Raw genomic sequence first — 14,041 nt, 5'->3', positions numbered from 1 at the left:
CAAGGCGTTGAAGTAATATCGTGAGGGCTATAAGGACCACGATTGACTTTTGGTTATGACATGTGCTGGTCCCCTACATCATATACCTTTGGCTGTGCTCTTCAGGCATCTCTGGCTATGTCCGGTGCTCAGTCTCCCAGTCCTACGGCTCTGCTGTGCCGAGACTTTGGAGGCGCCAACAGACTCTTGCCATACAGCCTGACCATGCTTCACGCTCCCCTGTTCCCAGAGCTTCCCAGACACCCTACAGACAAGTCCAGCGGGCACTGGTCACACAAATATAGGAGCAATGTCTATTCCTCCAGCCACTGAGTTCAGAGAGCACAGGCTGCTGCATTTCCCTGCAGGTTCTGCGCACAGGGAATGCATCACCATATTCTCACTGATGCCTGCCCAAGAGCCATGTGTACAGCATTCTCTGGTACAGGATGCTGGATGTGTCCACTCTCCGTTTTCAACTACCCCCTGGTGCACTAGTGACTAGACATGGCCTTTAGGCAGTATTTTTAAATATTCTCGCTTTTCAACCAGAACACTTTCTTCACAGTGGGGAACCAGCCCTCTCAATATAAGATGCTTTTGTTCATCCTTACTGCAGCCATTCCAGCCTTAAAAATATTCTGAGTGTTAAAGATACTGTCTGATAGACACTTCTAGTTGCAGATTCCTTACCTTAAAATATTCACATGCGTCAGACTAGATCTGGAGCTTTTTTGAGCAATTCCCTTTGTGCTCCGGTAGGTAGCGTCGTTTGGCTCTGCTTGTTATTGGTGGCGCTGTCTGCACCGGAAGTGACGTGTGCGGTGAGCATAGAGGCACAGCCACAGCGGGCTGACCTCACTTCCTTCCTTTCTGCGTCATCAGTGCGAATCTGGACTCCCCCCTCAGTATTTTTTTGACTGACTTCAACCTTTGTCAGAGACTACAGACACTTTTTTGCAACTTTTTGTCACTGTCTTTGATGAAACCTACTGGGTTCAAGCCTTGTGGAACCTGTTATTGACAGATGGCATTGATGGACCCCCTCGGTCTGTCTATGATGTCTTGAGAAAGACCACAAATCCGTTGTGTGCGGAGTGCAAGACAATGAACCCGAAAGCCATCCGAGAATAGCCCATGAAACTTTTGCACACTTGTCACGTGACTCAGCGTCGCTCTAGGTCCCGTACACATGGGAGGTATTGGGACCGCATCTAGAGTTGCTCACATTGATGCTCGTCCCGCTACAGGACTTCATCTGGTAAGTTCCACAAGGAGAAGTCCAAGAAGTCGAAACCCTCTTCGACTTCTCTGCGTCGCTCCCATTCCTTGGACGACGTGAGGGAACGATGACACTAATCCCGATGCCTCTCGCAGTTGGTCCCTTAGCAGCCAGCATCGGAAACTGGGTCTGTGCTGCACTTCCCCAAGTTTACTGGAGCCTGAATGGACCTCACCCCAACTCCTAGAATTTTATGCGACCATGAGCCTTATTTTTGGGTGATCAAACCTCTCAAGAACACCCATGGTGGCCATGGGTTTGGAAGGGTCTTCTACTGGAGCTCCACTGGTGAGGTCACTTTTGTGGCCAGTCGACCTCATAGGATCAGTAGATGGATCTGCCCCTGCCACGACTTCCCAACATCCTCCCGGGACATTCCGGTGGCGCTGTTCTTGGTGGCATCAATGCTTATCGGTGGTGTCGAATGGCTCTGATACAGTGCCCGACCTACGTCGCTTCTGGCTTCTACCAGTCGCACACTGCCAGAATTGAAGACAGCCCCACCTCATGGGGCCCACAGCCTGAGGTTTGCCCAATCTGCTTCACCGAAGCCCACCCACCAGCCCCATGAAGACTCTTTAGTTTGCCGTCAATCCAACATGGGCACCTGGTCTGTGGCAGATTCCGACACCATTTGCACCAATGGAAGGTCAAAACGTCAGAGAAATGGGTGCCTCAGATAGACCAACAGGGTTAAGTCCTCGAATTCCAACAAACCCCCGCCACTCCCTCCATCCCCAGATCGGTCGACGGAGGACCACCTTGGGCTCTTGGAACAGGAGGTACTGGCCCTTCTGGCCAAAAAAGCCATTGAGAGGGTGCCAGCATCAGAAGCAGGTCATAGTTGCTATTCCCACTAGTTTCTGGTGCCAAAGAAGGATGGAGGCTTCCGTCCTATCCTAGTTATGCGCCCTCTTAACTACTTCTTGAAAAAGGAAAAATTGAAGCTGCTCACCCTGGCTCAAGTCTAGTCTGTTCTCGACCCTTGTGACTGGATGGTAGCATTGGACTTACTGGACGCTTATTTCCACGTTTCCGTCCTGCCTGCCCACAGATGTTACTTGCAAGTCTCAGTGGGCCAGGAGCATTATCAGTTTGCTGTGCTCCCCTTCGGTCTTATCAGTGCCCCTCGGGGGGTCCACCAAGGTGATGGAGGTGGTTGCAGCATTTCTGCGGAGGTCAGGGCTTCCAGTCCTCCCCTACTTCTACAATTAGAGGTGAGAGACGACGACTGCCAGGGGCAAGTCCAGCTTCAATAGCCAGACTGCGGAGGATCTCTAGCATTCGTTGGGGTTTACTATCAACATGTCGAAGTCTCACCTCCCTTTCAGATGCTCCCTTCAATTGGAGCTTTACGGAATATAATGCAGTTTAGGGCTTTCATCCTCAACAGCAGGTTCAGGATATTCGGGCTATGATTCTGATATTTCAGCCTCTATCCTGGATTTTGGTGAGACTGACTCCGAAGCTGCTGGGTCTCATCACCTCCTGCATCCGGTTGGTAAAATATGTGGCTTAGAATATGCGGTCTCTGCAGTGGGATGTGAAGACCTAGTAGGAACAGAATCAAGGAAATCTCTCCAACCTTGTCCAGATATCAGAGGGAACTAGAAAAGACCTGTGGTTGTGGCTCATGGATTGTGATTGGGTCAGCGGCAGACCTCTCTCTCTACCCCACCCAGAGCTCACAGTGGTGGCAGATGTGTCACTCCTGGGATGGGTCGGCCACCTCAGTGAGATGGAGATCAGAGGATCCCGGTCTCAAGTGGAGTCTTAACGCTGCATCAATCTGTTGCAATTGAGAGTGATCAACTGGCATTGAAATCTTTTCTTCCTGTGATCAAGGAATTTCACTGACAACACCACCGTCACGTAGTACTGCAACAAGCATGGAGGGGTGGGGTTGCGGACCCTTTGTCAGGAGGTCTTGTGTCTCGGGGCATGGCTGGAACATCAGGGTATTTCAGTAGTGGTCCAACACCTGGCGAACTCTCTGAACGCCATAGTGGGCGAACTAGGCCATCAATGCCTGGCGGATCACGAATGATGTCTCCACCCGGATGTATTGCAAAGTATCTTCCGAGTTTTGAGAGAGCCTTGGTTAGATCTATTTACCACCGCCGATGACGCGCAATGTCAGCACGTCTGTGCACTGAAGTTTCCAAGGCGGCTTTTGCTCTGAGACAAATGTTTATCTTAAGTGGAACTCAGGACTCCTGTATGCATTTCCTCCAATACCACTCCTGTCCAGAGTTCTCAGGAAGATCATGAACGACTGGACCAAGTTATCCCCTTCAGACAGGCTACCCCTTTGGGAAGATGTTCTGTCGCAACAACAGGGCTGAGTACTACACCTCTATCCATCTTCATGCAGGGAGATCAAACAATGACAGTTGAGTGTGTGAGATCTCTCTCCTGAATTGTGTGAAGTCATTCTTGCAGCCAGTTGTTCCTCCACTGCCTGCTGATGGGACACGTTGGTGGCTAGGTGTACTTCTAAAACAGTTGATCCTCTTACTGCAGTCTTTGACTTAAGTTCCCTTGTTTGTTCTCTCCCTGGCTGGCAGGGCTTTGCTTTGGGCACAGTCAAAGGAAATCTGCCTCCATTTTTGCCTCTGTACGGTTGCCGGGCCAACTTTCCCTGTTTAAATCATCTATTGGGACTAGACTCCTTAAAGGTTTACAGCATCTGTTTCATCCTACGCCTTTCATTATGCCCCAATTGGATCTAAATTAGTTGTTTCCTTCCTCAGGGGGGTTAGCAAGTTACAAGCACTCTCCGTAACCCTCCCTACACTTCATTTTCCCCAGACAAACTGGTTCTAAGGACTGGAACCTTTTTACCAAAGGTGGTAAAATCTTTTCATGTCGGGCAAAACATTACCCTGCATACTAAACCCCCCCCCCCCCCCTTTCTATCCTCATCCTTCTAAAGAAGAGGAGAGACTTCACTACCTGGTTTAAAAAAAGGGCACTATTCTATATTGATTGTACCAAAGATTTCTGGATCGACTCTATGTTGGATTTGCAGGGGCACAGAAAGAAAAGGCAGTTCAAATGAGAACCTTCTCTAGATTGACCATCATCTGTATTAAGACTTGCTACACAATGGCAAAGAGACTGCCCCCTGAAGGCTTTAGAGCTCACTCTTACCAAAGCCACAGCTGCAACCACTGCATTAGCTAGAGGAGTCCCAGTCTTTGGTATCAGTCAGGCATCTACGTGGGCATTACTGCACGAATTTCACAAACACTACTGCCACTATTGACCGCTCTGGCGAGAAGGGCACTTTGCTAGTTCGGTCCTCCAGGAGAGAGATTGCTTTGGTATCTATTTTAGGGTAAGGGATCTGTGGTTAGAAGTCTCTATTCAAATTAACAAGTTCCTTACCTACGGTAATGCTTTATCTTGTAGAGAGACTATCTAGCTGCAGATTCCTTACTTACCCTCCCATTCTCCCAGTTCTGTGGACGGAATTCTCTAAATTAAAAATCCTCTTTTGGCACACCTGGCACTCTTCCTCAGCCAGGCTCTGTGCTTCTGGTGTGGAAAAAAATAGTCCAGATTGGAGGCCCGCACGCTGGGGTAGCTTCTATACAGGCACCGCGCATGTCACTTCCGGTGCGGATAGCGCCGCGCAGACCCGAACGACGCCAACAACTGGCGCACAAGAAGAATTGCTCAAAAACGTTCTGGATCTAGTCTGAGACATGCGAATATTCTACGGTAAAGAATCTGCAAGCACATAAAGTCTGTACCAGATGGTGTTAACGAACGTATGTAACTTGTACATTTGAGGCAGCAGAAAGTGCGCTGCAAACCCTGCTTGTCATGGAAGTTAACAGAGCATTCTGCTCAAGCCCGCTCCCTAGCTTGGGTTTACTGTGACTTTAAGACAATATTATACAATCAAGATTGTTCCAGTTTATTGTATTTTTTCTGGACCACACCTCTCAAAAGGCTCCCTCCTGCAACCTCTCTTTCCCGAACCTAAATATCCACTTTGCCTCCCTAACTTCTATCATCTCTGAGCCCTCCCCCTCCCTACCCCCTGACATATTATTGTTCATTGAAAAGACTTTGGACCGGTTTCTAAAGAACCCCTTGACAGCCTTGTAATTCCAGCAGTGTTTCTAGTCCTGCCGTCTGTTTCTGTCCTGAAAATGCCCACTGATTCACTCCGGTACCGTTTGGAAGCCTTTTCTAACTTAACAGAACATTAGATTACAGTCATATGCACTCATCAGACCTCAGGTGAAGGGTGCGGGCACACTGCATGATTATCCCCATGAATCCTTTGTTTGGCAGATCAGATACATCGCTCCATGCTAACTTGCTACATTTCTGGGTGATCTTTTTAGTTGTAAATGTTTTTTTTACCTGTTTTCAGGTCTGCATAGACGGTGTTACAACCCCTTTTAACAAACAAACAGAATCATCACTCTCTTCTTTGTCGCTGAAATTGGACAAATGTAAAGGATACATTATCTGAGATGTTTTGGTGTATCATGGAGCACTGACATTCTTACTCAGACGTCATACAACCTGAGCAGGCATCTCCACTACTGTAGAGTGGATGCTCCAGCACCATGTCATCACCATCTTCGAGGCCTGGGCAACCCCTCTATAAGTCCAGGTTCAATTGAATCGGAAGTTTCATTCATTCGTTCCTTTAACTTGAAGAAAAATCATCTTTACTTCAGGAAGTCTTGCATTGATTTTTTTCAGCTCACTCCAACAGAGCAAAGGCTGCATTATCCCTTGCATGTCATATTAAGAGAGCTGTAGGTTAGCTTTGTTGACTTTGTTTCGTATCAAAGCCAGGAGTTTGTTTAATCTGACCTTTACACTTGATAAAGTACTTCATTCTTAAACTACGTAGTACTTAGCTAAAAAATTACCCATTTCCGGAGACTTTCGCTCGCTTAAGGGAGGCAGTACGCTTTAAATGAAATCCCAAGGCAGTCCCTCTTGGGGGCTGTGCCTAACTTACAGGATTCCATTCTTCCTTAGTGGAAAAATCCTTCTACCGAGACTCTCAAAGAACTCGTATGCAAGCTATTCTAACATTTCCACTTATTTTATTTATTTATTAATGAAATTTAGTTAAGCGCGAACAATTGCCCGTGGGCGTCTCCGCGCTGCTACTTCTGCTAAAATTCTCCACGACTGAATTTCTAGAAAATCACTGGTTAAACAATCACGTTTTCAGTTTTTTGCAGAATGAAAAGAGGGAGGGGCTGGTCCTAATGGACTGAGGTAATGTGTTTTGGAGCCGCGACCAAAAAGCGGCGATCTCCCCAGGAGACAGTCTTGGTGCGTGGCACCACTAATTCGTTGAGAGTGGAGGATCGAAGTAGTCTCGAGGGGCAGTAAGGTGTCAACTGGTCTCTAAGAAACTGGGGTCCTTGTTTGTGTAATGATTTATATACAATGCATAGCGTCTTGAACTTAATGCGGTTTCTAATTGGGAGCCAGTGATAGCCTCTGATTGTATCGGCAATGGGTTTGTGCTTGGGAGTTCTAGAAAGAAGCCTGGCAGCCGCATTCTGTATAGTCTGCATTTTATTAATTACACGGGTCTGGGCATTGGCAAATAAGCCATTGCAGTAATCCAGTGAGGATAGCACTAGGGAGCTTATAAGGGTTTTGCCTGCACTCTCTGGCAGGAAAGGAAGAATTTTTTTCACCAATCGTAGCTTATGGAAAGCTGTGGCCGCTGTCTGATTGGCATGGGCAACAAAATTAAGGTCATTGTCAAAAACAACTCCAAGGTTCCTAACCTTAGAAACTGGTTTAGGCAGGATTCCGAAAGATGTTGGCCACCAAGCAGGAGACCAGCTTGGGGTTAGTTGTCCAAATAAGACAACTTCCGTCTTTTCGGAATTAAGTTTTAGACAATTGGAAGACATCCAGTCTCCAATTGCCAACATACCTACTTTGAAACCCTCGGCTACTCTTTCTCCATCATTTTTAATGGCCAGGACTAACTGAGTGTCATCTGCTTATGAGGTAAGGTTCATCCCATGTGCTTTGATGGTTTTAGCTAGGTCCGACACGTAGATATTAAAAAGTGTCGGACTAAGGGATGAACCTTGTGGAACCCCACACGGCAGAGACAGGTTAGCCGACTGGAATGGTCCCAGGGTAATCGCCTGAGTTCTATCGTTCAGAAAGGAGGCCAATAGGCTCTTGGCTGTCTGTTGGATACCCATTTTTTTGACACGGTCGACCAGAATCAAGTGGTCGACCGTGTCGAATGCTGCAGAGAGATCCAATAGCACTAGTAACGCTGATCCTCCTTGATCTCGAATGACTCTGATGTCATCGGCAGCTTTGATCAAGGCGGTTTCTGTGCCATGGAACTTACGGAACCCAAATTGGGTCCCGTCCAGTTGGTGATGTTCCTCAATAAATTCTGATAACTGGGAATTCATTGCTTTTTCTACGACTTTTGCCAGAAATGGAAGATTGGCTATTGGTCGATAATTTTTCAAATCCGCTTTATCTAGGAGTTGTTTTTTTAGGAGTGGTTTCAAAAGAGTTTTTTTTAGTATGTTTGGATACATTTCTGATCTAAACATAGAATTACAAATTTGAGTAATAACCGGAATCAGGGAGTCCATGATCAGGGGAAGAATTTTAAAAGGACATGGATCCAAGGCTGATCCGGATTTGATGGAATTTATAATGTCCCTAGTTTGGGCCTCCGTGATATCACTAAACTGAGTAAATAAAGAGTCGGAGGAAAAGGAATGTCCAATATGTGTACCATGGTTGGTGTTCGAGGAAAAAGCTAAATAAATATCATTAACTTTTGTGAAAAAGAAATTTGCTAATGCATCACAAAGGGATTGGGAAGGGGGAGGATTTCAATCAGGAGTGTTTCCTGCTAACTGCTTAGTGATATCATAGAGAAGCTTGTTAGAATTCTTTGCTTTCTCTATTTGCTCGCTAAAATACTTCCTTTTAGCACTTATGATCATAGATTTGTACTTAGCGAGCATCTCCTTATAGCGGTTTTTACTTCCTTCATCATAAAGTTTCCGCCAATGCCTCTCCCTATTCCTACAAAGTTGTTTCTGATTCCTTAGTTCTTCGGTAAACCATGGTGCTGAGGGGACATTCCTGTTTCTAGTTACTAATTTGAGAGCAACCAGTGAGTTTGTAGCATGACCTAACCAATCCTGGTATTGCTTAATAGCAGTGTTAGGGTCAGTAGATAAAATAGGCTGGGTGCTGGGTGCTGTCAAGTAGGAGTTTAAGGCTTGAGTTATTAATATCTTTCCAAGCCTTAAAAGGTTTGCGACTAGGGGCGGATACGCGAACAGTGGAGACCTCATTGGTTATAATTGTACCTAGAATTACATGATGGTCAGACCAAGGGAGCGGGAGGATATCGGTTATATGGATGTCCTCTAAGTTGGAAAAGATACCGTCCAAGGTATGACCGGCATCATGAGTAGGACGATTAACCAATTGAGGAAGCCCCAAAATTTCCATGTCAGATAAAAGAGAGAGCCTATCACAGTCATCTATTTTATCTAAATTAAAATTAAAATCACCAAGTACCGTTAATGACTCTTCAGTTGCCAAAGTTTCCAGGATAGTGCCTAATTCAGAGAGGAATCCAGAACGTGCTCCTGGTCGTCTATATAAGAGCAGACCTCTGAAATTATGCGAAGATGACAGATTGATGGCAAATTGCAAAGCTTCGCAGGTGAGAGAGGGTATCGGGAAAGTCCGTATTTTAAAAGTGTTGCATGCAATTATAGCTAGTCCGCCCCCTCTTTTGCCCTGTCTATCCTGTCGGTGGACCTTAAATCCACTTGGGGCCGCAATGACGAGATCTGGGTCGGACGTACTAGCCAGCCATGTCTCAGTCATGAACAGTATATCAATATTCCTATCCCTGACTAGATCTGATATTTCCTGTCTGTGCTTTCCAAGTGAACGAACATTGGTAAGTGCTATTGTAGTTGTCTTAGGATGTTTCTGTTTACTACAATGAGTTGTATTGTACACCAGAGGGTACACCAGAGGTAGCCTTGCAATGCGAACATTCAGAAGATGAGGAATCTGTGATAAACTCAGGGTCATACTTAGTGCAAATATTTATAGGAGGTGGACGGAGGTCATTCAACATTAAAGATGAGTAGGAGAAGCGGAGAGCTGTGCCGTAAGATCCAGGGGTTGTGGCCCTAGGCCCGGTCCTGGTGACCTGCTGCTAGCTGCCATCGGATTGACTGTTGATTCCCTACTGAAATTGAATATTTTTCTGAAATGATACTAATATCTGTAGCTAATGTATAGCTATTTAGAGATGGGTATATCTGAGCTCTATTGAACGAATTGAAGCTTAAGTATTGTAACGCAGCATATTGTATATTTCTCTGGGTATTTGTTTATATATTATGTAAAGCGCTCTGCTGCCCAGGTTCGTGCTATATAAAAACACTAATAAATACATTTTTGGATTTCAGCTCTTGAACTTTCCCCCTTAAGCAAAACTCGCTTTCATGAGATGATTCTGACACACATTTCGTCCTCCTCCGCTCCCCTCAGTTGTGTGGAATGTACCAACACTATAAGAAAAGGAATGCACCAGTGAGTAAGAGTAGGATAGGGTTGCCTTTTTTGTGACGGTTAATCCCCCAGTATCTCTTATTTTCCTAACCTTCTATTGGCACATAGTCAGTGCCTCAGCAGCGAAGGGTTTAAGGAACTGGGGATATCCGCTAGAGAAAGGGGATTTTGTGTGTAGCAAGTCTTCATGCAGGGTTTAGGGTACAAAATGCTTCGGTTAAGCAACTATTAAAAAAAAAACGGGTACCTGACCTGCCACTAGTTTGCTTGCCATCTACAAGCTAAGAATGGGAGAAAGTCAACGGCAGATGTGTCCAGTATGTTTGCAGGAAAGCCGGATTCAGGCCAGGTTTCCAAGATAAACACCATATAAATAAGCCCTTATAGATTCACTATATGTACATTCATTTTATGTGGATAGCCTGAAATATCCTATGCATCTGGCCCTTTGCTGGACGACCTCTGCAATGGATTAGGAGAAGCTGATTCCCCATAACGTAAATTAAGTTTATCTGATGAATTACGGAAGAAACATGTTTTGACAGAAAAAAGACTATGCCTCCTGTTCCCCTTGAAGTACGATATGATGATGCAACTCACCTTGTGTCGGTCAGGTGCTGATCCCTGTTGATTCATTGTTGGCACCTTTTTACAATTTCAACAACACCTACACTTTAAAAAGAGAACAATGATTGGGAGAATCAAGGGTAGTAAAGTTTGTGTCAAATGAGGATAATGTTATTTCTCACAAGGTTCTCAGATTCGGAAGGATGGACTGTGGGTAAACTTTAAGGACGGCTGGTAGACTAAACGATCTGTCAGATTAGTGAGAAGAGGAAGACGCAAAAGAAAGAACTAAAGTGATTTTGAAACAGCAGACACGTTCTGATTGGAATAACAGTTTACCAGGACTTTGACATTGCTGGGCACTGCTGACAATTCCCTTCCCTTTTGTGTACTGACAGACGCTAAGATAGCAGATACCTCCTTTGAAAAACTCTTCAATGAAGCTGAGCGCGGGTGACTCTTAAAAATAAATGCATTATAACATTCTCAGTCCTCATGCAAGGAAAGATAAACTGGCCCCCGGCCCCACCAGCTATACGTTTTTCAAGTGAACATTCATGAAGCTTTGAAAAGGGAGTGCCCCGGCCTTTTGCAGAAGGGTATGGTGATGGCTCTATGCCACAGGAATGCCAAGGTAGGTGTAGTGTTCCAGATTTTGGCACAACGTTTTAGTAATGGCACAATGGTTCAGTCAGTGCTGGCCCGCAGTGCCCATGTTATTGAGCAAAAGAACTACAGTTGTCTCATGTCCCGCCGATGTACAAGCATACACAGGGTTTGGCATGGGCAAGCTGGGCCCAGACTCCCAATATTTAGAGGGGAGCACCGAGGTGTCTGCATTGTGGTCCTCCGGACAGCAACGCCCTTCTCACTTGGCTCCAATGTTTCACTAAAATGGTTGTAATAGGTTTTTTTACTCGCTGCAGGTGCCCTTTTAGGCTCCTTCCTTCCCCTCCTATTTCCCTCTCATCCTTTATTTCCGTGTAGTGAAAAGCCTATCTACCACCCCAGTAACTTGCCACCAGCGCGATGGAGCGAAGTTGTGAATGAATCAGTCTAGTTCAGGGGAGGTGTTTGTGTTCAGAGGCCAGTCACTGCTTAACTGGAATAAGCCTGTGACTGTACTGTGAACTAGATATGTGCCTCCTGCTGCCTCATTTTATTCATCAGTGGAAGTGAGGGCTCCACATTTCTATCCGACCAGGGCAGGACCAGATTTGCATATCCATCCCTGTTGGAACAAAGGACGGACAGGGAGTGGTACTGGTTACACAGATGCACTAGACAGACAATGCCTCAGTTATTTCCAAAAGGGAATGTAATGACAAATTATCTTGCTCAAGAATAGCATACAGTGACTCACCAGTTAGCGTTGTGATGTACTGAGCTCTATCTGTTGGCACAATAAGATACATAATACGACTTTGTGAGGTATATGCAAAAGCAATACTCTGCATCTGCCTTGTTCATTAAAGTGTGGTGATAGCAGAATTTGCCAATAATAATGTATAGACCTCGAGCGATTGTCACACAAGCATTGTCAAAGGTACTAGTTTTGGCTTTTGTTTGCTATTCTATTGAGTTAGAGTTTGTTGCCCCCTTTAGGGTTTTTATGGGGCTGGATTGTTTAGTATACATCTGTGTCTTGCCTTTTACATGTCTGGTGGAAAATTCCAAGTCTAAGTATTAGCCTAATGTTCAGTGCTGTTATTGTGGACATTGCGGCATTGGGAATCCAGAGCCAGCGTGGTGGTATTTGTTGCCTGCTAGCTCAGTCATGTGACTCCATGCAGAGTATTGTTTTGATTGTCTGCGTTGAGGGAAGGAAGGCTGTGTTCCTTCTTTGCCTTTGTGTAGCTTGTCTGATTTTCCATACGGTAGAACAAAGTTTGTTGTTTCGGTATTGTGTGTTAGCCTTGAGTCTTTTGTGAGCTACACTGTTGTGTTATGCGACACTTGTACTCAATAAGTGGTCAGCTTCCATGCCTTCTGAGAAGTAGTTTGAAGGCATTTATCTTGTCCTGGCACTAGGTAGATAAGTTGGCAGTCCCACATATACACTTTCCACAGAAGTTAGATAAAGCCAAGTCTGGAGTGGTTGTATAGGTTTTACACCCCCATTCTGACTTATTAACCTCTGTCTGTTATAACCAATTTATTATTTTAAAATGTAGTTAATCGAGAAAAGTGGTACAAAGCATCCATCGTGCAGCAGGATTCTGTCACCAACTTGAAGAGTTAATAGTACCGACTCCCACCATATTTCAACTTTCCTGGTCTTTAAACTGGCACGCAAAAGCGGTTTGCTAATTCACCTGTCCTGAAGTTATCTTAATGCAGTATGCCAATGCTTTAAATTAATAAGCTTAGCAGGGTGGAGAAGTCCCTGCCCACTTTGTATGTGACTCGCTATACTTTTGTTCCTCATGATACTGTGAGCTGTTTACAGTTTTGAAACAGTCCACTTCTGCTCCGAGTCCAGCCACCCCTCCAATTGCTCATTAATTATGTGTTTGCCTTTGACCTTGTGTAGCGCTCAGCTGCCTTGCGGCTACATAGAGCTCCCTCTCACCCTTCATGAATGCAATGATTTTTTTTTAAATATACATATCTTTATTAACATTTAGATGACATTAGTACATTCTCGGAGTTATACACTAAGTGTTGTCATATAATCTTAGACACGAGACTAACTGGATTAATTACGTTCCACAGCTATGCATTAATTCCGTAATGAACAGCTTAGCCCCAACGACGTGATATCTATGATATCAATCCTCATTTACATGAAGCTTAAGTGCCTGTTCCAAGTCTTCATTACATCTAAATCCATTCCTATAACAAAATACTCTAAACTCCCTCCCCCACCCACAACTGTACCCCCCCTCCCTCCCCATGTCGGTATGCTTCTCTATAATATAAAATCTGGGTCTCTGCTATCCAACATATCGAAGATGGGTGTTCACCGCTGTCCCTCAATCGCCTCCCGGTTCACCACCTGACTGTATAATACCAGTAGCCTCCTCCCGTGGTTCCTCATCCCCTCCCTTATTTTAAGGTCTTCTATCATCACCCTCCATGCCCTCAGATCATCTTCTAGCTTTTCGTCATGTCTGATCTGTTTAATCCGAATCACCTCCGCCCTCGCCCACTCCTTCACATCCCTTACCCATTGCACCTTTTGGGGTGGCTTGCGATGTAGCCAGAAAATGGCTATCTGGTGTTTTGCCAACACTAGTCACAGCAGGACAAACTTCCTACTAAGATTCTTATTTTTGGGTCGGGGTAGTAAAACCCAGTAGAACCACCCGTATCTCCCGTGGTATTAACCACTCCGTCGCTTCTCCCAACGCAACCAAGACATCATCCCTATATATTTGGAGCCCTGGGCAAGACCAAACCCAATGAATGAACACAGCCTCCACTTCCCCACATCTGGGGCATTGCCCTGAGCGTTCAGGGTAAATCTTCTGTAGCATCCTTGGGGTGAGGTATGTCTGGTGTATATAATTAATTTGAATCAGCTTGAACCGTGCATTCAATCTCACCTGCTTATCCCCTTCATGGATTTTAGTCCAGCCTTTCTCCGTTATAGATTCCCCTTTCAGTGTCTCCCATCTGTCCTTA

At 45.3% G+C, this 14,041-nt stretch overlaps 1 protein-coding gene across 5 annotated transcripts in view; it reads left to right on the top strand.

The window, feature by feature from the left end:
- Positions 1 to 14,041, top strand: part of LOC144829111 (cyclic AMP-dependent transcription factor ATF-7-like) — a 741,502-nt gene that overhangs the window by 347,158 nt on the left and 380,303 nt on the right. The window lies entirely within an intron of this gene.

The sequence above is a fragment of the Lissotriton helveticus genome, chromosome 1_1 (genome assembly GCF_964261635.1).
Source record: "Lissotriton helveticus chromosome 1_1, aLisHel1.1, whole genome shotgun sequence".
NCBI lineage: Eukaryota > Metazoa > Chordata > Amphibia > Caudata > Salamandridae > Lissotriton > Lissotriton helveticus.
Note: the sequence above shows the minus strand (reverse complement) of the source record. Positions and strands in the feature narration are given on the sequence as shown.